The following is a 23,845-nucleotide window of genomic DNA, read 5'->3' as shown; positions in this document are numbered from 1 at the left end:
TACGGGTCTAATCGGAGTTACAGCTGCCGGCCTACACCACAGCCACAGCAACGCCAGATCCAAGCCTCATCTGCAAACTACACCACAGCTCACGGCAACACCAGATCCTTAACCCACTGAACGAGGCCAGGGATCGAACCTGCTACCTCATGGTTCCTAGTCAGATTTGTTAACCACTGAGCCATGACGGGAACTCCAGTGCTCTATATCCTGACCTGGATGTGGTTACACCTGTGTGTGTGTGTTTATTGTCATGAGATTGATACATTTCACTGTAATATTACATTTCAACTAAAACAATTCCTCCTCTGTTTTGTTTGGCCATGTCCAGGGATTCAACCCGAGCCACAGCTGTGACATCACTGGATCTTTAACCCACAGAGCCACCAGGGAACTCCAACATTCCTCCATGTATTTTTTTTTCTTTGACCGCCTTATGTTATATGGATCAGGGATCAGATCCACGCTGCAGTTGCAGCCTAAGCCGCATCAGTAGCAATGCCGTATCCTTAACCACTGTGCTGGGCTGGGGTTTGAACCTGCATCCCAGTGCTCCCAAGATGCTTCAGATCCCTTTGCGTCACAGCAGGAACTCCAACACTTCTTTGTTTTTGATAACACTTAGATCAAACATCAAAATCCGGGGGAGTTCCCGTCGTGGCACAGTGGTTAACAATCCGACTAGGAACCATGAGGTTGCAGGTTCGATCCCTGCCCTTGCTCAGTGGGTTAATGATCCGGCCTTGCCGTGAGCTGTGGTGTAGGTTGCAGACGTGGCTCGGATCCCGTGTTGCTGTGGCTCTGGCGTAGGCTGATGGCTACAGCTCCGATTCAACCCCTAGCCTGGGAACCTCCATATGCCGCGGGAGCGGCCCAAGAAATAGCAACAACAACAACAAGACAAAAAGACAAAAGACAAAAAAAAAAAAATCAAAATCCTCCCCCTTGGACCTCACCTCCTCTCCCTTCTCTCACTTGCCACACTGCTGACTTAACTGTTCCTGAAACACATGACAATCATTCTTGTCTCAGAGATTTTAACTTTGCTCTTCCCTGAGCCTTTCTTAAAAAACCCTCAGGGAGTTTAACTTTGCTCTTACTCTGATTCCACCCACCCCCACCCTCTCTCCCCTAATCCTCCTGTATTGTCTTCAAGGCACTCACTGCTATAAGACATCTCTTATACTTCTTTGCTCACCCTAGAATGTAAGCATCATGAGTCTGTCTTGTTCACTCTTCAGTACCTAGAACAGTACTTGGCACCAAAAAGACACTGAATACGTATTTGCTGAATGAATAAAGTAGGTTGTTTGAAATAGGAGTCCTCAGAGGGGGTTAAGACACAAGATGATACGTACTCTAGGAGTTAAGCCAAGGAGAGTCTACTGGTCTGGGAATGGGGGGCGGGGGACAATCAGAGAAAACTTCTTGGAAGAGATGACCCAGGCCTTGAAGCAGACAAAGTGTTTGACGCCAGCTGTGGGAATGAGAAGTCAAGGATGAAGCACTAGGAGGCATTGTCGGGCCTTGAGAGCCGCGCCTGAAGACAGGAGAGATGGAAGGCTCTCTGGGCCATGGCGAAAGAGGATGAGTGTACTTAGTAACCTGGCTCCTCCTAGGCTGGGTTAGCAAAGGGCAAAAGGATGAAAATAATTTGGCGTGGGCAGAGAACTCGCGTAGTAAGATGCCCTCTGAATCTGGTGAGCATAGTAAAGAATTTAAGCAGTACCCTTTGTATCCACTAGGTGTCACCACCAAGACTTTCTTACCTCGCTGGGGGATCGGGAGGAGGCCTGGGACCCAGAGCGCGGGGACAGCATGGGGGAGGGGGGATATACATTGAATCTCTCAGAGGGTTCTCTCCAGGCATGAGATAATTAACCAGAATAACCCATCTCTTTCATTCTCCGCTTTTCTACAGGCTCTTTCCCATTAAGCATTTTAACTCTTTGAACTCTCCACTTAAAAAAACCCTTTCCAGGAGTTCCCGTCGTGGCTCAGTGGTTAGCGAATCCGACTAGGAACCATGAAGTTGAGGGTTCGATCCCCGGCCTCGCTCAGTGGGTTAAGGATCCGGCGTTGTTGTGAGCTGTGGTGTAGTTTGCAGACGCGGCTTGGATCCCGAGTTGCTGTGGCTGTGGCATAAGCCGGCAGCTGTAGCTCCAATTCGACCCCTAGCCTGGGAACCTCCATATGCCTCAGGAGCGGCCCTAGAAATGGCAAAAAGCCAAAAAAAAAAAAAAAAAAAAACCCAAAAAACAAAACCCTTTCCAGAGTTCCCACTGTGGCTCAGCGGATTAAGAACCTGACTAGTATCCTGAGGACGTGCGTTTGATCCCTGGCCTTGTTTAGTGGGGTTAAGCACCCAGCATTGCCGTGGCTGGGATCTGGAGTTGATGCGGCTGTGGTGTAAGCAGGCAGCTGCAGCTCCGGTTCAACCCCTACTCTGGGAATTTCCATATGCTGCGGGTGCAGCCCTAGAAAAGACCAAAAAAAAAAAAAAAAAAAAAAAAGACACATGGAGTTCCCACTGTGGTGAAGTGGGATGGGGATTGGCGGCATCTCCGCTGCACTGGGAAGCAATTTCGATCCCGGGCTCAACACAGTGGGTTAAGGATTCGGCGTTGCTGCAGCTGCAGCAAAGATCTGATCCCTGGCCCAGGAACTCCATATGCTGAGTGGCCAAAAAAAAAAAAAAAAGACACTTTTTTTCTCTTGACAGGTGATTTTTTTGCATCTGGGCATTATTGTGTGTATCCCAACCATTCACTCTTTTTTTTTTTAGCCCCCAGACCTTTTTTTTTTTTTTTTTTTGTCTTTTTGCCTTTTCTAGGGCCACTCCCGAGGCATATGGAGGTTCCGAGGCATATGGAGGTTCCCAGGCTAGGGGTCTAATTGGAGCTGTAGCCGACCGCCTACACCATGGCCACAGCAACTCGGGATCCGAGCTGCGTCTGCAACCTACACCACAGCTCACGGCAACGCCGGATCCTTAACCTATTGAGCAAGGCCAGGGATCGAGACTGAAACCTCATGGTTCCTAGTCGGATTCGTTAACTGCTGAGCCACGACGGGAACTCCCCCCCAGATCTTTTTTTATTTCCCAGACTCCCGTTCACTCTTATTAAAAAAGTTATTTTCATTTTTTATTTTTGGCAGAGCCTATGGTGTGTGGAAGTTCCTAGGCCAGGGACTGAACCTTTGCCACAGCAGCGACTTGGGCTACTGCAGTGACAATACCAGATACTTAACCTGCTGTGCCATAACGGAATTCCCAAAAATTTAGTTTTGAATATGTTGTGAAATATTTCTTTCTTTTTAAAAATGCTACTTAATTTTGTTGTTGTTGTTGTTGTCTTTTGGGGCAGCACCCAAGGCATATGGAGACTCACAGGCTAGGGGTTGAATCAGAGCCATAGCCACTGGCCTACACCACAGCCACAGCAACACCAGATCCAAGCCATGTCTTAGAACTACGCTGCAGCTCATAGCAATGCCAGATCCTTAACCCACTGAGTGAGGCCAGGGATCGAACCTGCCTCCTCACGGATACTGGTCCGATTTGTTTCCCCTGAGCCACCATGGGAACTCCTGTTGCGAAATATTTCCATCACACAAAAATTTAAAGACATGTAATAAACACCCAAGTCTCCACCACTCACCTTAAGAAATGAAATATTGCCCTATAGCTGAGTTTCCTGGTACCTGTCTGCAGTCACATCCTCTTCCTTTCTCCTGAGGGTAGTATCATCTCCCTGCATTTCTGTAAACTTTCAGTACATATGTATACATCTAAAAACAATATAGCAGGGAGTTCCCATCGTGGCTCAGAGGTTAACGAACCCGACTAGTATCCATGAGGACATGGGTTCGATTCCTGGCCTCAGTTTAACTAATTCCATATGCAAAGACCTTATTTCCAAATTAAGTCAAATTCTGAGGTTCTGGGTAAACGTGAATTGGGGGGGCATTATTCATCAATCTACTGCAAGCTCCTTTGCCCATTTAAAAATTGGATTATTTGGGAGTTCCCGTGGTGGCACAGTGGTTAGCGAATCCGACTAGGAACCATGAGGTTTCGAGTTCGATCCCTGGCCTTGCTCAGTGGGTTAAGGATCTGGCGTTGCCTTGAGCTGTAGTGTAGGTCACAGACACTGCTCAGATCTGGTGTGGCTGTGGCTGTGGCGTAGGCCAGTGGCTACAGCTCCGATTCGACCCCTAGCCTGGAAACCTCCATATGCTGCGGGAGCGGCCCAAGAAATGGCAAAAAAGACAAAAATAAATAAATAAATAAATAAAAATTGGATTATTTGGAGTTCCCATTGTGGAGCAGCAGAACCAAATCCAACTAGTACCCCTGAGGATGCGGGTTCAATCCCTGGCCTTGCTCAGTGGGTCAAGGATCCGACATTGCTGGGAGCTATGTTGTAGGTCGCAGATGTCGCTCAGATCCTGCGTTGCTGTGGCCGTGGCATAGGTTGGCAGCCATAGCTCCAATTCAACCCCTAGCCTGGGAACTTCCATATGTTTCAGGTGTGGCCTTAATAGCAAAAAAATTAATAAAAATTAAAATTAAAATAAAAAAAAATTAAATTGGGTTTTCTTTTTATTAGTTTCTTTTTTTGACCCTGCCCACAGCATTGCAGAAGTTCTGGGCCCAGGGATCAGACCTGTGACAATGCCAGATCCTTAACTCACTGAGCCACCAGAGAACTCCTTATTAGTGAGCTTTAAGAGTTTTTAGGGAGTTCTCGTCGTGGCTCAGAGATAACGAACCCAACTGATATCCATGAGGATGCAGGTTTGAGCCCTGGCCTCATGAAGTGGGTTAAGGATCCACTGTTTCCATGATCTGTGCTGTAGGTTGCAGACATGGCTTGCATGTGGTGTTGCTGTGGCTGTGGTGCACGCTGGTGGTTACAGCTCCGATTTGACTCCTAGCTCGGAAAAGTTCCATATGCCTTGGATGCGGCCCTGAAAAAAAAAAAAAGAGTTTTTCGGAATTCCTGTCGTGGCTCAGTAGTTAACGGATCCGACTAGGAACCATGAGGTTGCGGGTTCGATCCCTGGCCTCGCTCAGTGGGTTAAGGATCCGGCGTTGCCGTGGGCTGTGGTGTGGGTTACAGGTGCAGCTCAGATCTGGCGTTGCTGTGGCTCTGGCGTAGGCCAGCGGCTACAGCTCTGATTCGACCCCTAGCCTGGGAACCTCCATATGCCGTGGGAGCGGCCTCAGAAAAGGCAAAAGACCGAAAAAAAAAAAAAAGAGTTTTAATATTCACATTTTTAAAACTTTATTTAAATACTGTCCTACTGTATATAAAGTTTAGCAACTTTCCTCCTGGAGGTTAGGCTTGCACCATTCTTCTAGGTCAACAGGTGTAACTCTAGTTTGTTTGGTTTTGTCGCATTGTTTCCTTTTCATCCTTCCACCCAGTGCATCTGGATTCTGCTCTCATTACTCACTGGAGCTGTTCTTGCCAAGGTCACTGATTCCCAGGTTACCAAATCCAAGAGACACTTATCTCACAGTTGGCCTCTCTGGCATTTGCTATTTCTGACCATTCTCCCTTCCTGAACACGCAGGGCTACTTCGGTTGCCCTCAGGATTCCCCTCTGTCCTCTCTTTCTCAGTCTCCCTTGCTGGCCTTCTCCTTCAGCTCGGTCCTTGCCGGTGGGGTTCTTTGGCTCTGTCCTAAGCCTTCTTCTTGTCCCTCTGTACACATGGGCTTCTATTTCATCAATATATTTGTTTGGGGATCTATTGCTGTGTAACAAATGATCCGAAACTTAGTGGCTTTATTTATTTATTTATTTATGTCTTTTTAGGGCCGCACCCACGGCACATGGAGGTTCCCAGGCGAGGGGTTGAATCAGAGCTGTAGCTGCGGGCCTATGCCAGAGGCGCCAGCAACACAGGATCTGAGCCGCACCTGCGACCTACACCACAGCTCACAGCAACTGCCAGATCCTGAACCCACTGAGCGAGGCCAGGGATCAAACCTGCAACCTCATGGTTCCTAGTCAGATTTGTTTCCACCGTGCCACAGCGGGAACGCCAAAACTTAGCGGCTTTAAGCAGCAACACTTTTATAACTTCTTACCATCCTCCAGGCTCATGGAGCTTTAGCTGGACGGTTCTGCTGTCTCCCTTGGGGTGTCTCAGGTGGCTGCAGTCAGAAGGTGACTGGAGCTGGGTGTCCCAGATGATTGGCTTACTCATCTCAAACCTGTTGGAAGAGCTAGAAGCCTGGGGTGGCTGGATCTCTCTCTCTCCGCGTGTCAAACCTCTCCCCCAGGGGGTCTCTACAACGGACTATCTGATTTCTCACATGGGAGCTTGGGGGGGGGGGTCCCAAAAGCACAAGGTCTTCTGAAGGCTTAGTTCTAGACCTGGTACAGCTGCATTAAAGGGAGTCACAAGCTGGCCCAGATTCAATGAATTCCAGGAGGCCCGGGTCATTAGGGGCTGTCTTTGGAGACTAGCTACCATGGTTTGTGAGTCACAAATTGCTAGGATTGCTCTTCTAAGTTCTAGACCCTAATATCCAGTGGCCTAATGAACCCTTCTTCCCGCCCTCACCCACCAGGCGCCTCCTCGTCCTCCTTGACCCTCTCTAACTCGGGGTTGGCATCATTTGCACCCAAGAGTTTAAGCCAGTAACTTGGAAATTGTCTATGGCTCCTATCTTCAGCCCTCACATTCTACCTAAATATCTCTAGAAAAAACGCAGCATCTCTGCCTCTGATACCTCATAGCGATCACGGCTAAGGTCAGTGAGTGCTTTCCATGTGTGTACGTGGTTCAGGAGCATTCCATTTAGTCTTTACTTTACAGATGGAGAGTCTGAGGCTGGTAGAGGCTGAGTAGTTTGCCCATGGGCTCACCCTATTCAGGAGTGGGGAGAACTAAGACTTGAGGTCTTGGGCTCTGCACACAGGCAGCCCTGCCTCCAGAGTCTCTGAGCCCAGCCAGTGCCCAGCTGCCCCTTAGGGTAGGCATCCATCATCTCTCACTTAGATGTCCACAGCAGCCTCCCGAGGAGCATCCTGCCTTTAAGCTGGCCCCCCTCTAATGCATCCTCCATGGTACAGACAGAGAGATCTTTCTAGAAGGCAAAGTGGGTCATGGCACTTCTTAGTTTAAACCTGCTAATGGTTTGCCTCTTGTCCTTGAGATAAAATCTAACTTTTCACAATGGATAATTGTCTTTCACAGATTGGTCCATGGCAACAGGACAGTATAGAACGGGTTAATGGTTTTCCATGTGGGCATTTTAGAAATTTGTGGAGGTTTTTTTGTTCATCACGATAAGGATGTGCTACCGGCATTTGATGGCAGGGGTAAAGTGTGCTAGATTGTGGCAATGCAAGGGACCATTCCACACAACCAAGAATTATCCACATGACTTTCAATGTCCTACTGAACATTCTATGTGACAAATCTATTATCATCTGAGGCTAGAATCTATTTCAATTAACCTACACCTCCTAGGGAGGAGGAAACACGTGTATTTCTTTCTTTCCCTTTCTTTCTTTCTTTCTTTTTTGCTTTTCAGGGCTGTACCCGCAGCATATGGAAGTTCCCAGACTAGGGGTCCAGTCGGAGCTACAGCTGCTGGTCTACACCACAGCCACAACAATGCCAGATCCGAGCCACGTCTGGGACCTACACCACAGCTCACGGCAACGACGGATCCTTATCCCACTAAGTGAGTCCAGCGACTCAAACCCGCGACCTCATGGTTCCTAGTTGGATTCATTTCCGCTGTACCACGATGGGGACTCGAGAGACATATGTATTTCTAATTCATCCTTACCATGAGGATGCAGTCCTTTGGGGTCCCATCTCTATAAAGGAGGATCTCCAGGGTTTTTTTGTTTGGTTGGTTTTTGGCTGCACCTAAGGCATATAGTTCTCAGGTCAGGAGTTCCCGTCATGGTTCAGCAGAAACAAATCCGACTAGTATACATGAGGATGAGGGTTTGATCCCTGGCCTCACTCAGTGGGTTAAGGATCCAGTGTTGCTGTGAGCTGTGGTGTAGGTCACAAACGTGGCTTGGATTTTGAGTTCCTGTGGCCGTGGCCAGCACCTGTAGCTTGGATTGGACCCCTAGCCTGAGAACTTCCATATGCCACAGGTACAGCCCTTAAAAAAGAAAAAAGGGAAGGAGTTCTCAGGTCAGGGACTGAACCCACGCCACCCCTATAACCAGAGCCACCACAGTGACACCACCAGATCCTTAACCTGCTGAGCCACCAGGTAACTCCAAGAATCTCCTATTAAACTCCCCTGTTGAGAAGGTCCTGGGATGTTTTATTTTCCCACAAGACAGTGACAAAAGCTCAAGTTCATCTAGTTAGGCAGGTGTCCTCAGAGCAAAAGGCTGCTTCAGGGTTCCACTTACCTCTCTTTAGGAACTCCTGCCTTCCCTTATTTGGTTTACCTTGAAAATTCCTCACTTTTTCATCAAGCATTTAAGAGTGAACAAATTTTTATCTAGGATTTTTGTTATTTTTACAGCGAAGGTCTCCAAGGTACTTAGCCTGTCATATTGTCAGAACAGAAAAATACAAACGTAAAATATTTTCCCACATATTTAATGTAATCTTTCTTTTCCAAGAATACACTCTGTTGTTTTGCTGTTCAGAACTTTCACAAGAGTTGTTTATCATTTGCAAAAATCGTATCACAAATGACAACACTGCCCATACAACACTTTAGGTCAGTCTACATTTGTCCCCTGTCACATTCTTTTTTTTTTTTTTTTTTTTTTTTGTCTTTTCGCCATTTCTTTGGGCCACTCCCGCGGCATATGGAGGTTCCCAGGCTAGGGGTCAAATCAGAGCTGTAGCCGCTGGCCTACACCAGAGCCACAGCAATGCAGGATCTGAGCCTTGTCTTTGACCTACACCACAGCTCACGGCAACGCCGGATCATTAACCCACTGAGCAAGGCCAGGGACCGAACCCGCAACCTCATGGTTCCTAGTCGGATTCGTTAACCACTGCGCCACGACGGGAACTCCCCCTGTCACATTCTTAATGATTCTAGGTGTGACTGCAAGCATCTGACTACCTCACTATACATCTTCCAGTGTCATGATACCTGAGCATTGACATATTGAAATGATTTCCTCTTATTTTTATTTTTTTGGTGAGGGCATTATATTGATTTTTTTTTAATCTTTTTTTTTTTTTTTTTAAGGGCTGTACCTGCAGCATATGATTTTGGGTAAAATGGTTAACTTTTTGGAAGTTGCCATCATGGCGCAGCAGAAACGAATCCCACTAGCATCCCTAGGGATGCAGGTGATCCCTGGCCTCATTGATGGGTTAGGGATCCAGTGTTACAGTGAGCTGTGGTGTGGATCACAGACTCGGCTCGGATCCTGTGTTGCTGTGGCTGTGGTGTAGGCTGGCAACTGTAGCTCTGATTTGACCCCTAGCCTGGGAACCTCCATATGCCACAGGTGTGGCCCCGAAGGGGCAAGAAAAAAAGATAGTTAACTTTCCTGTATCTTAGTTTCTTCATCTGTAAAATGGATGGAGTTAGTAACACCTACCTCAGAAAATTATCCTGAGGATAAAGGACTTGTGACATGGGGAGTTATGACAGTGCCTGGCACACAGTAGGTGTTAATGAACATCAAGTGTTATGATGACTTCTTCAATCGAATTTCTTGCCTCGCCCATCAGTTCTAGCTCTAACTACCTCAAAACGCTCTCAGTTTTTGGAATGTGCCATCACTCATCCCATTTTGCACATATTCTCCCTCTGCCCTGGAATGCTTTTCCCTCCCCTCTGCTCTTAGCTACCAGTTTCTACTTACCCATTCATCTCCACTTAGATACGTTCTTCTTTTTTTTTTTTAGCTCTAAATATACTAGAATATTTATTTTTATTGCTCAAATGAATTTATCACATCTATAGTTGTATAATGATCATCACAATCTGATTTCACAGGATTTCTATCCCACAGCCCAGGCACATCCCCCCACCCCCCAAACTGTCTCCTCCAGAGACCTTAAGTTTTTCAATGTCTGTGAGTCAGCATCTGTTCTGCAAAGAAGTTCCGTCTGTCCTTTTTTCAGATTCCACATGTCAGTGAAAGTATTGGATGTTGGTGGCTCATTGTATGGCTGACTTCACTTAGCATGATAGTTTCTAGGTCCATCCATGTTGCAAAAAATGCTGGTATTTCATCCTTTTTAATGGCTGAGTAATATTCCATTGAGTATATGTACCACATTTTCTTAATCCATACCTCTGTCGATGGACATTTAGGTTGTTTCCATGTTTTAGCTATTGTAAATAGTGCTACAATGAACATTGGAGTACATGTGTCTTTGCGAGTCGTGGTTTTCTCTGGGTAGATGCCCAGGAATGGAATTGCTGGATCAAATGGTAGTTCTGTTTAGTTTTCTGAGGAATCTCTATATTGCTTTCCACAGTGGTTGCACCAATTTACAATCCCACCAACAGTGTACTAGGGTTCCTTTTTCTCCACACCCTCTCCAGCACTTATTGTTTGTAGACTTTTTGATGATGGCCATTCTGGCTGGTGTAAGGTGGTACCTCAGAGTGGTTTTGATTTGCATCTCTCTAATAATGAGTGATGTTTCATGTGTTTCTCGGCCATCTGTATGTTTTCTTTGGAGAACTGTCTGTTTAGATCTTCTGCCCATTTTTTGATAGGCTCGTTTGTTTTTTTGGTATGGAGCTGCAGAAGTTGTTTATAAATTTTGGAGATTAATCCCTTGTCAGATGATTCACTTGCAAAGATTTTCTCCCATTCTGTGGGTTTTCTTTTTGTGTTGTTTAGGGTTTCCTTTGCTGTGCAAAAACTTTGATTAGGTCCCATTTGTTTATTTTTGTTTTTGTTGTCAATACTTTGAGAGGTGGATCTGAGAAGATGTTGCTGTCGTTTATGTCAGAGAGTGTTTGGCCTATGTTTTCCTCTAAGAGTTTTATAGTGTCTGGTCTTATATCTAGGTCTTTAATCCATTTGGAGTTGATTTTTGTGTATGGTGTTAGGGAGTGTTCTAATTTCATTCTTTTCCATGTGGCTGTCCAGTTTTCCCAGCACCACTTATTGAACAAGCTGTCCTTTCTCCATTGTATATTCTTTTTTTTTTTTTTTTTTTGTCTTTTTGCCATTTCTTGGGCTGCTCCTTTGGCATATGGAGGTTCCCAGGCTAGGAGTCCCAATCGGAGCTGTAGCTGCCAGCCTATGCCAGAGCCACAACAGTGCAGGATCCCAGCCACGTCTGCATCCTACACCACAGCTTGCGGCAACGCCAGACCCTTAACCCACTGAGCAAGGCCAGGGATCGAACTCGCAACCTCATGGTTCCTAGTCGGATTCGTTAACCACTGCGCCACCAGGGGAACTCCCTACATTGTATATTCTTGCCTCCTTTGTCACAGATTAGTTGGCTGTAGGTGCGTGGGTTTAATTCTGGGCTTTCTTAGATACTACTTTATGTAGCCTGTACCTATATCCCCAAGTCTAGGTAAGATGTGCCTGGGGTTTACATCATGGCTCAGCAGAAACAAATCTGACTAGCATCCATGAGGATGCAGATTTGATCCCTGGCATTGCCATGAGCTGTGGTGTAGGTTGCAGATGCCGCTCAGATCCCAAGTTGCTGTGGCTGTAGTGTAGGCTGGCGGCCACAGCTCTGATTAGACCCCTAGCCTGGGTACTTCCACATGCCGCAGGTGCGGGCCTAAAAAGACACACACACACACACAATGTTGCTGTATCTCACCCCACTGATTGCTCTTATCATGGAGTGACGTCATAGACAATGAGCTAGTGGGCAGGGAATTCACTCTGAGGAGGTGACATTGGAGCTGAAGTTTGAAATATGAGGAAGGGACAGAGAACAACCAATACGGAGCCTTGAGGAACCCCCTGGTGCATGGCAGCACTAGAAAGTAGGTCTGCACGTGTATAGTGAGTGAAGAGAGGACAGAATGGAGATGGGGATGAAGAGCTGGGAGTTTGGGGTTCCCTTCGTGGTGCAGCAGAAAGGAATCCGACTAGGAACCATGAGGTTGTGGGTTCCATCTCTGGCCTCGCTCAGTGGGTCAAGGATCTGGCGTTGTCGTGAGCTGTGGTATAGGTCGCAGAGGTGGCTTGGATAAGGCATTGCTGTGGCTGTGGCGTAGGCCGGCAGCTGTAGCTCTGATTTGACCCTTAGCCTGGGAACCTCCATATGTGGCAGGTACGGCCCTTGAAAAAAAAAGAGCTGGGAGTTTAAACCTACCATCTTTCTAGCCCAGTCATCTCACCTTCATACAGGACTTCATACAGGACATACAGACCTACATACCTGAAAATTTTTATCTTTGTACCTACTGACCCCTATGCCTGGAATGTGTCCCTTGCCTTCTCCGATTAGTAATAAAATTCTACTCATCCTTCAAGGCCAAGTTCAAAGCTATTTATGAAAGCTTCTCCAACTCTTTAGGAGGAAGTAATCACTCCTTCCTCTGAGGTCCCACAGCCCATATGTCCCTATGGCACTTTTCATGTTGACATGTATCTCTGCCAGGTGTTTACATGCCAATCTGCCCACGACCCAGTGAGTTCCCTAAGGGCAGAGGCTCTGTTTAGTCACCTCTGTAGCCATCTTCTGATGCCTAGCCCAGAGCCTGGCCCACAGCAAGTACTCAATGAATGATGTGACCTCTACTTGACTAGTGGGTGGTGCCCAGCACTACTCACTGCAGAATAGAAGGAAAACAAAAATAATAACAGCTTATGATTTACCATGTGCTTTCCCATTCATTACTTCATTTGAGCCTTCCAACAACCCTATGAAGCGGTTGGGACAGGCACTATTAGACCCGTTTTACAGATTGAGTAGCTGAGTCCCAAGGGCATGCAGTTAGCAAGTGGTAAGAACTAAGTCCCAATTCTGTTCCCTTACTTCGAATTCAGCTTAAAGAAGGATGATGGAGAGTCCCCAAGAACATTTTGAGGCTATAAAGCAATGGGGTTGATTCCAATGGAAAAGTGCTTCCATGGGTGGACTAGGGTGGGAACATTAGTCTGCTGGTATGGAGTTAACAGCAGCCCCACCAGGAAGGGTACCGATTCCTTTTCCTGATCCAAACAGCTGGGAGGGTCCGTAGCACCAACCGCCATCCGTGGAAACTGAGGAACCCCCGGCCTGGGAACTAGGAGATGGAAGTTCAAGAGCGTTCAGTCAGGTGGCTAAGATGACGTTAATGAAGACTGCTTAGCGGGGCCTGCCCATCTGTTGCCATGACAACTGGAGCTTGACTACTGAGCCCTTGCAGGGTTGACTGCAGTGGGTTCTTCGTTAACTCGAAATTAGAAAAGATTTACAGGGTGTGTTTGTGCGCGCGTGTAACAGAGATAAGAGATATTCAAGACTGTTCCGCTCAGTGATTCACCCCCTCAGTAACATGTTGGAATCACCTGCGCAATTTTAAAAGTTCCAAAACCTAGTGTACCCACGATCAATTAGATTAGAAGCTCTCGGGGTGGAACTCGGGCGTCTCTAGTTAGCTAAGTCTTCCCAGGTGATTCCAGTTGCAGCCAAAGCTGAAAATCGTGCTTTCAGCTGCTAAGCGAAATTCTCGCGACCTTCCCAAGATGGTGGCCGCCGGACCACTTCCGCCTTTACGTGCGCCGGCACGGGGCGGGCCTTCCAGGGGGCGCATGCGTGTTGCATCTTTTCACGCTCTGCTCCCTCCTCCTTTTTCCCCCTCCTCCATTTTGTTCGCGGACGCTGGGGACGGTGGGAGCAGATCCATTTCCGGGTTGGCAAAAGGGGCGGCGGCGGCGAGAAAAGGAGCTTGCCGGGGGGCGAGCAGAACGGGACGGGGCCGGAGCGGAGGTGGCGGAGGATTCGCTCCTGGAGCCGCTGCGGCCAGGTCGGAAAGACACCAGGGAGGCTGGATCTATCGCTGAAATGACCTGCGGACCTGAATGGGAGGGAGAGCCGGGGGAGGGGGATTGGGGCGGGGCTTGAGGAGCGAGGGGGGCATTGGAGGAGGGGCCTGTGGGAGAGAGGGGTCCTGGGGGCGGGGCCTGAAGGGAGGGAGGCTGTGGGCTGGGTCTGAGAAACCTGGAGGAGAGCGGGCGGGGGGGAGTCTAGTCTCGAGAAGTGGTCCGGAATTGGTGTGGGGCGAGTGCTGACTGAAATGGGGAGGAAGGTTATTGAGAGACAGGAAATGAGGGATCCTGAGGGGTTGGGTAAGGTGAGTAAGACGGCAACTCAGGGTGAGGAACAAGGTAATCGTGCGCAAAAAGAGAGATGGTGAGGGAGGACCTGTCGGGAACTGGTAATTAACAGGATACTCTGGGTGAGGAGGCCACTGAGACATTTGGGGGTGGGGGGCGTTGGTGAGTGAAAACCTATGGTTGAAAGGATAGCTGAGGAGATTGCTTACCCTAGAGGGAATCTTGAGAGCGTTAGTTGAGAAGAAATGAGAACTGAGTTAAAGATTGGGATTGGGAAACGTTGGGGTTTGCACAGGACCAATCGGCAGTTTGGGGGTTCAGGTTGGAGGGGTGTGAAGTCTTAGATCTGGCCCCCTCCCCCCAGGATCCACCTCCTTTTTCATGCTGTTGCTTTTGCCGTACATTTCAGTTTCTGAATGACTTAACTGCACGTTTTTGGTGACTTTTTTTTTCTTTTCTTTTTTTTCTTCTCTTGTTGACAAACCAGAAGAGAACCTCAGGGAACCTTGGATTTACTAAGTAACTTTGAGGCAGATCATTCAACTGTCTTATTCTTTTCCCTTTGGGAATGTGGGTTTGAGACCTCTCTGCCTCTAAAAGATTGTTAACCAAAAACGATCTTTAAAGTGATTGCAGGGAAGCCATCTCTGAAAACAAAATTGAGATAGTAATATTTAGAAGACTTGTCTTTCTCAGTTTCTTCTTTTAGCCTTACTCATTTTTGTGTGCCAAGAAAGAGTTGGTTTTGATTTGATACATGTCCAATTTTTAAACTTTTCTCAATGTCACCTTTGAGTAGCCAAAAATGTGATAGTGTTGTGTTACACGTATTGGCTGCCATCAGGACGGAGATGGGGAAGTTAGAATTGGGAATGAATGAGGTCAATTAATGGGGAATGGGGGAGAATGCAGTATTTTATTTTTTAGCCGCCAGAGTATTTTTCTCTTGACAAACACTTTCCTCATGAACTCTTTGAAAAATAGTGTTTTAGACAGTTGAGCCTTTTGTTTTGGTCCAGTCATTTTGGCCCCATTGCCAGTCGGTAGGGACTGCCTGTGGACTTTATTGTTAATCCTTTAACATCTTGATTGTTCTCGTTTTTTCTTTGGAAAGAATACTCGGGAGTTCCCGTCGTGGTGCAGTGGTTAACGAATCCGACTAGGAACCATGAGGTCGCGGGTTCGATCCCTGCCCTTGCTCAGTGGGTTAACGATCCGGCGTTGCCGTGAGCTGTGGTGTAGGTTGCAGACACGGCTCGGATCCTGCGTTGCTGTGGCTCTGGTGTAGGCCAGGGGCTGCAGCTCCGATTCGACCCCTAGCCTGGGAACCTCCCTGTGCCGCGGGAGCGGCTCAAAGAAATAGCAAAAAAGACAAAAAAAAAAAAAAAGGCAAAGAATACTCTAAACCCTTTGCCCGCAGGTGAACTTGTTTAGCTTCGAAGTGTGCCTGAAAGTCTTGGCATTTCTGAAGTCTGATGTGCATTTGCTCGAGAGGGGGCAGTCTCTAATGCTCCCTCTCACTTGATATCAGAGTACTGTTTACCTTCGTCAGTACTGATTAGTTAGGTGATGTCAGCACAAAGGTGAAATGAGGGGATGGTGGAAGGTGTTGAGAAGTGCGGAATTTTCAGCTTCCCTCGATGGCTTTTATGACGAGAATAGAGGAGTTCTGTTCCTTCGAAGAGAGAATTGTCAGATGTTCTTTCTTGACTTCTTGGGCTCTTCGACTGGGGAGAGGAGCCTGGTGTTCTTGAATCTGTATTCCTATGGCTCTGAAGTAATTCTGAAAATCATGGGCTGCTGGTTCAGGCTGTTTCAGCAAACCAAGGTCTTCGTACGAACCCCAGGGAGAGCTGCACATATATACAGAAAGTCCCTGATTGCCGTGGTTCCAACTTCACAGTAAATTATAGGTGATGTGCCTTCGGTAGAAAGTGTACTTCAGTTTTATGTGTTTCTGGAATTTCTTTGGTACTCTGAACCCCCCCACACACACACACCTGTGGCATGCTGGAGTTCTGGGGCCAGGGATCGCACCTGGGCCACAGCAGCGACCCAAGCCACAGTGTGAGAACACTGGATCCTTAACCCAGGGTGCCACCAGGGAGCTCCCTGAATTAATTTTGATCTTTTCCTGGGATATTGGTATTTGGTACAATACTCTTTTGTGATGCTGAGAGGCAGCAGATAACAGAAGCTTGCAGTCAGCCAACCATCACAAGGGTAAACAACTGATATGCTTATCACCATCTGTGCCCATACAACTGTTGTTTTTCACTTTTAGTACACTATTCAATAAATTACATGAATTACATGAGATATTCAATACTTTATGATAAACAGGCTTTGTGTTAGATGATTTTGCCCAACTGTAAGCTCGTGTAAGTATTCTGAGCATGTTTAAAGTAGATTAGATGTATTAAATGTATTTTCTTCTTTAGGGCCTCATGTGCAAGTTCCCGGGCTAGGGGTTGAATCGGAGCTGCATCTGCGACCTACACCACAGCTCATGGCCACACCAGATCCTTAACCTACTGAGCGAGGCCGGGGGCAAACCTGCATCCTTATGGATACTAGTCAGATTTGATACCACTGAGCCACAATGGGAACTCCCTATTAAATGTATTTTGACTGAGGGTATTCTTAGTTTACGATGGGCTTATCAGGATGTGACCCGTCTATACACTTATTTGGGGGTAGAAACTTCCTTAATATTTTGCTGTCATTTCAACCTACATTATGTTATTCTGGTTTGTTTTCAAGAAAGTTTTGAAATAAGTTGTGGAGGCCCAGAGCTCTAGGCAGACTTGGTATAGCCTGCTTCTTTCACATAATGATTTTCCATTTTTCCTATCCTGTCCTGTGTTTCCATTGCTCTTCTGGGGCCAGTCCTCAGTGGAGAACGGCAAATTACACATTTTTTTCTTCCTTTTTAGTCTCTGGTGGGCATCTTGTCTGTGTCACAGTTTGATACCACCAAATTGAAAGGATTCCTGGCTGCTTCAAATGGGAAGGGTGACAGAAGCTGAGCTGGGTTTCCTGGGCCAGAGAATGGACTCTGTCAAAGCAAAGAATAGTTGCAGAAACACAAACCAGGACCTTGAAGCTGTGACTAACATTTTGGCAACATGCTTCCCTTTGCCAAATAACTTCTTTTCTTCTTGAGTGTGATTGTTGATCTCCTTCTCAAAGTAGGCTCTTGTTGCTGCTGTTCTTCACACAGCCCCGGAGCAGAAGTTGGCAGAGTTCCGGTTGACTGTCTCTTGAGTGATATGGCCCGGATTAGAGTAGATGGGGTGTTCCATGTCAGAATGAGGTTCGTTGGCAGTTCCCGAGAGCTACTCTGCAAGGAAATAGAGGCGGTGCTCTTTACTGAATGTTCTTAAACTCCTTTATGTTTCTTCTAAATTCAAAGCTATTTCTTATTCATCTGGTGATTAAATGCAGAATCATTGCCTTTGCCTAGCTTTGAAAGTCCAAGGCATTGAGGAAGAGAGAAAGAGTGTTTCTGACTTTTTTTTTTTGCCTCACTCTCACTCCCAAGCCTTTGAGCCTGGGGAGCCATCGGCAAAATTGACCAGCATTTCTTAGTATTATCATAGAGGAATATTTAAAAATACTGAGTAGAGGGGTTCCGGTTGTGGTTCAGCAGATTAAGAACCCGACCAGTATCCATGAGGGTGTGGGTTTGATCTCTGGCCTCACTCAGTGGGTTAAGGATCTGGTGTTGCCACAAGCTGCGGTGTAGGTCACAGATTTGGCTTGGATCTGGTGTTGCTGTGGCGTAGGCCAGTGGCTGCAGTTCCTTTTCGACCCCTAGCCTGGGAACTTCCATGTGCTGCAGCACGGCCCTTAAAAAAAAGTACCGAATAGAACTTCATGGAGAGAAACAACATAGGCTATACTAAATACTTAATTCTACTTAGTAAATGCTTTTTTGAATATATTCTACTTAGTGAATACCCTTTTTTTTTTCCAGGGGCTAATTATTTGAAGATAACTGTCTCCATTAGGTCTTCAGTGGATTATGGCAGTCATTTCTTGCAGTATATGACAGTGGCTCTTGTAATATTGAAGATAACCCCCAAACAAACTCTCTTCTTGGTAGCCCTGGATTCACCTGCCATCATCAATCCCGAGTGTTCTGTTGTTGATCTGCAGGTTCACAATCAAAGGGCGTCTGGGGCTTTGATTGTGGTAACAAATATGATTGTTGAAGTTGTGTTTAATCTAGTCTCCTGAAGAGTGTCTTGAAGTTTGGCAGATCTGTGTATATAAAGAATGTGTGTAGATTTCCTTCCCGTTCTAATAGTTGGTTTTTTAAACATTTTTGGTTTCTTAAACTTCATGGATTCAAATTAAGTTCCATTTACATTGAGGCCCTGAGTGAAAGTAATTTGTTTTCAGTTGCTATTTATGACAGTTCTTCAATGCAAATTCATCAATCTCTGTGCTTATAGAAATGCAGAATCCAATAATTCCCTCACCCTTTTTTTCCTCCCAGTAATCCCTCTGTGAAATAGTTTGTATATGTCCAGATTGGGATAACTGGTTTAAAAAAAAAACAAAAAAACTTTTGTTTTTCTTTTTGGGTCTTTTTAGAGCCTCAGGTATGGCATATGGAAATTCCCACGCTAGGGGTTGAATCAGAGCTGCAGCTGCTGGCCTACACCACAGCCACAGCCACGCCAGATCCAAGCTATGACCTACACCACAGCTCCTGGCAATGCAGGATCCTTAGCGTATTGAGTGAGGCCAGGGATCGAACTCTCATTCTCATGGATGCTAGTTGGGTTCATTACCACTGAGCCATAACAGGAACTACCCCCCCAATTTTTTTTTTTTTTTTTTTTTTGCTTTTTAGAGCTGCACCCTCAGCACGTGGAAGTTCCCAGGCTAGGGGTCGAATTGGAGCTGAAACTGCTGGCTTATGCCACAGCCCCAGCAACATGGGATCTGAGCCTTGTCTTTGACCTACACCACAGCTCACAGCAATGCCGGATCCCTGACCCACTGAGTGAGGCCAGGGATAGAACCCACATCCTCGTGGATACTAGTTGGATTAGTTTCTTCTGTGCCACAAGGGGAACGCTAAAAAAAAAAAAAAAAAAATTCTTAAATGGTCCAGTCTGCTGTGGTTCGAGCTGTCCAAGATTTGTAAATGAGTTTTCTTTCTTTCCACTTCCACCTTCCCAGTGCTCAGATGTAGGCAGCATGTTTGTCATCAAAGATCCAGGTATGAGATACTTAAACTCTTTCTATCACTGTCTTTTTAAAAAAAATTTTTGGCTGTACCTGTGGCATGTGGGAATTCCTGGGCCAGGGGGTCAAACCTGTGCCAGAGCAGTAACCAGAGCCATTCCAGTGGCAATGCCAGATCCTTAACTCAGTGAACCACCAGGGGACTGCTTTATCTCTGTCCTTTAAGGACAGAACTGTCTTTCTTTTTCTTTTTTTTTTTTGCTTTTTCGGCTGCACTCATGGTATATGGAAGTTCCCAGGCCAGGTGTTGAATCTGAGCCACATCTGTGACCTATGCCACAGCTGTGGCGAAGCTGAATCCTTTATCCACTGTGCCACAGCAGGAACTTCAGGACAGGATTGTCTTTAACAAATTTTATTTTTAAAAAAAGATAATACATTCACATGGCCAAAATTTGAAGGGTTAAAAAGGGTATATGGTGAATAGTCTGTCCTCAGCCCTTGTTTACTCATCCAATTTGTCCTCCTAGAGTCAACTAGTATTGTCAGTCTCTTGAGATCCCTTCCAGAGACAACATGTACATATAAAGCAAATATATATATATGTATATATTTCTTACATTTTTTAAAACGTGTAGCACACTAGTAATACTTAATCTGCATTTTTAAAAAGACTTAGATTAGCATTCTATATAAGCAATGAAGAGAGTTGACACCTGCAGTATACTGGCAGACATTTTTTTTATTTTTTAATTTTTTTGCTTTTTTTTTTTTTGTCTTTTTGCTATTTCTTGGGCCGCTCCCGCGGCATATGGAGGTTCCCAGGCTAGGGGTTGAATCGGAGCTGTAGCCACAGCAACGCGGGATCCGAGCCGCGTCTGCAACCTACACCACAGCTCACGGCAACGCCGGATCGTTAACCCACTGAGCAAGGGCAGGGACCGAACCCGCAACCTCATGGTTCCTAGTCGGATTCGTTAACCACTGCGCCACGACGGGAACTCCTATTTTTTTGCTTTTTAGGGCCACACTAGCAGCATGTGGAGGTTCCCAGGCTAGGGGTCGAATCGGAGCTACAACTGTCCACCTGCACCACAGCCACAGAAACTCGGGATCTGAGCTGCGTCTGTGACCTACACAACAGCTCCCGGCAATGCCGGATCCTTAACCCATTGAGCAAGGCCAGGGATTGAACCCACAACCTCATGGTTCCTAGTTGGATTCGTTTCTGCTGCACCATGACAGGAACTTCCTGGCGGACATTTTAAATGATTCCCTGGCCTGGGAACTTCCACATGTTGCAGGTGTGGCTGAAAGCAAAACAAAAATTAGTAAAGCTGGAGTTCCCGTCGTAGCGCAGTGGTTAACGAATCCGACTAGGAACCATGAGGTTGCGGGTTCGGTCCCTGCCCTTGCTCAGTGGGTTAACGATCCGGCGTTGCCGCGAGCTGTGGTGTAGGTTGCAGACGCGGCTCGGATCCCGTGTTGCTGTGGCTCTGGCGTAGGCCAGTGGCTACAGCTCCGATTCAACCCCTAGCCTGGGAACCTCCACATGCCGCGGGAGCGGCCCAAGAAATAGCAACAACAACAAAAGACAAAAGACAAAAAAAAAAAAAAAAATTAGTAAAGCAAATGATTCCAGTCTTTTGCTGTTAAAAGTTATGCCCCAGTGAATAACCATATAGATTTGGCCTTTTGCATTTGTGATTATATCTGTAGGGTGAAGCTGATTTTTGAGAGCCCTGTTACACATTTATTTGACAGGAGTTTTTGAGCTCCCATGGTGTGCCAAGCACTGTGGTAGGTGCTGGAGATAAACAGCAGTGAACAAAACTGACTCAGTCCTTGCACTCATGTGGTCAGGTCTAGTGGGGAAAACATCCATTAAACAGGTAATTAATTACTCTTGCCATAAGTGCTGTGCAGAAAGCTAATGGGAAGCCTAACCCCGGTTCATTGGGAAGGCGGAGCAGTCAGGGGAGTCCCTGAGGAATTGACTTTTAAGGCTGCAACCTAAAGGATGAGGGGAGGACAAAAGACTGTTCTGACATTCTAGGAGAAGGAAATGGCATAGGCGAAGAGCCTGAGAGGTAAAGAGCGAGGCTGTTTTGAAGAGTGGAAGGAAGCTCCAGTGTCTGGAGCTTAGGGATTGAGAAGCAGAGGGGCAGGAAGCAAGGCTTCGGAGGGTGAGCTCTCCAAAAATACAGATAAATACCGTGGTGAATTTGGAGCTCAACCTTTCCAGTAGAGACTTTTTTCTGTCAGTTCTCTCCACAGATAGTAGTTTACTAGAGTTGATGCTGAAACCGTCAGTATCATAAAGAGATCTGATGCTTGTACAGTGGAACATGTTTTCACGGGAACTTTCCTGGATGAAGCCTATTCTTTTAGTCTCGATTTTACGTCCTGCAAATTAAATTCGCATAACTGGATTAGGTCTTAACATTGTAGGCTCTTGGGAATTGGTTTGGAGACCACTGGGGAGCAATTCTTAGATTATGGAGGATGATGGGATTGTTAGTTTGCCAGACTTGCTGTTTGGGAAGCAGAAAAACCTAGTCACTTCTAGGGAATATTGACTGGGATATTGTAAGCCTCATGGGGCTGGAGAGAGAACATAGATGTTCTTATTGTGAATGAGTGAATGTGATATTCTGTCATACCCATCATCGAGGCCATATGTCTTTTTTTCTCTTTTTTTGGTCACACCCGTAGCATGTGGAAGTTCCTGTGTGAGGGATCGAACCTGCAGTTGCAACCTGTGCCACAGCTGTGGCAGCATGGGATCCTTAACCTGCCGTGCCACAGGGGAACTTCTGAGGCCATATATCTTAACATGACGCGTAAGTATTATTGGACATGCAGATGAATCAGGCCAGGGGACATTATAAGTCTGAATATATGAAAACATTTTTATCTGCTATATTTGCAGTATGTTTTATATTGACTTTTGTTCAGAAATTATAGTACTCTTTCTCAAAGCCCACACGGTCCTTTTTGATTTAGTACTTTTCTTGTGTAATTGAATCAGCTTGCCCCGTTTTCGCAACTTAAAGCGGACTCTTGGTTTGGATTGTTGATCATCACTAGTGATCAAGGAATGAAGATGGGGGGATTTTTCTAGCGTTTCAGCAAGGAGCCTCTGTGTATCTGATGGCTTAAGGGTATTAGAGTGAGAAGAGATGCCTCCACAGTCAAAGTCACAGCTTTGTTATTAGATTATCTGTGGTGAGTTGGGACTTAATTTATTATCTTTGAAATGAGGCATGACACGTCTCTCCATGTGAAGTCTGGATCAACACTTTATGGAACATTTGCTTGAGTTTTCTTTCAGGCCTTTTCTTAATGGAGACGGTCATCACTGATTTTCCTTACTTCCGACTGTTCTCTGCTTTCTGCTTTATTTGGGGGGTGTGCAAATGAAGGGAGGCACCTGGAGGTTGAGGGTGAGTGCTGTGAGATGGCCAGCCAGAAGAGCTGTTTTCTGTCGTCAGTGACTAGGTTTTAGCCTACCTGGTAACAAGTCTTTTAATCTCATTAGCAGTTTCTTAAAACTTCTAAAGCAATTCTGACTGCAGATGTTGGTTATTTTTGTCTTTCAGTTAGTTGCATTAAATTGAAAACAAGGGGTTCCCACTGTGGCACAGCAGGTTAAGTGTTGTCTTTGCAGCGGCACGGGTTCGATCCCCGGCCCGGCACAGTGGGTTAAGTATATGGTGTGGCTGCAGCTCTGGCGTAGGTCCCAGATGTAGCTCGGGAACTTCCATATGTCTCGGATGCAGCCAAAAAAACAAACAAACCCAGGACCTAAAAAGGGGCCAAGATAACTTAATTTTAAGATTTTACCCCTCTCTTTTTGTGTTTACCTTTGCAATTAAATTTTGGTCATGAATGCTCGTGGTGGCCTAGAAGTTCCTCACATCCTTGACCTGTGGTAGAGTAAGCTCTGGGGTGGTGAATGTTTGGTTACACCCAGGCTGTGGCGGAGATTAAGGTCACATTAGGCAGCCTGTTTCCATCAGAGTTCAGCCTGAGACACAGATTACTTTGGTTTGTTTGGGATTTTACCACCTGCCTTGGGAACAGATACAGTATTGACTTTATTTTTTGCGGTTTTGGTCAATCTGAAGTTTGGTTTTGCTTATACAGTGTTAGTTTTTTTTTGGCTTTTAGTAATTTTTTCAAAAATCAAAATAGTGAAAATATATAGTTTAAGGAGTTAAATAGTACTGTAAGTCTTATAATGTAAAAAGCTGCTCCATTTCTCCTTGTTTGCCCTCCATCACTTTTTTTTTCGCCTTTTCTAGGGCTGCTCCCTGCGTCATATGGAGGTTCCCAGGCTAGGGGTCTAATTGGAGCTGTAGCCTCTGGCCTTCGCCAGAGCCACAGCAATGCAGGATCCAAGCCACGTATGCGACCT

The 23,845-nt window shown here is 46.2% G+C and overlaps 1 protein-coding gene across 7 annotated transcripts in view; it reads left to right on the top strand.

Moving 5' to 3' along the window:
• The first annotated feature begins 13,752 nt into the window (after positions 1 to 13,752).
• The window catches only part of WIPF2 (WAS/WASL interacting protein family member 2), a 44,696-nt gene continuing 34,603 nt past the window's right edge, over positions 13,753 to 23,845 (top strand). For 4 of the 7 annotated variants that reach the window (XR_014820233.1, XM_021066132.2, XM_084982757.1 and 1 more), the window contains exon 1: positions 13,753 to 13,913. The gene's annotated coding sequence lies outside the window, so the exon portion shown is untranslated. Of the gene's footprint in view, positions 13,914 to 14,129; positions 14,241 to 22,140; positions 22,269 to 23,845 lie in introns of those variants that run through there. The other 3 variants (XR_014820234.1, XM_021066134.2, XM_005653906.4) reach the window with 2 other exon arrangements.

The sequence above is a fragment of the Sus scrofa genome, chromosome 12, assembly GCF_054392235.1.
Source record: "Sus scrofa isolate SSC_HxYL_T2T_F1_AM1 chromosome 12, Sscrofa_HxYL_maternal_Yorkshire_Landrace_v2.0, whole genome shotgun sequence".
Lineage (NCBI taxonomy): Eukaryota > Metazoa > Chordata > Mammalia > Artiodactyla > Suidae > Sus > Sus scrofa.
This window is presented reverse-complemented; position numbering and strand designations above follow the sequence as displayed.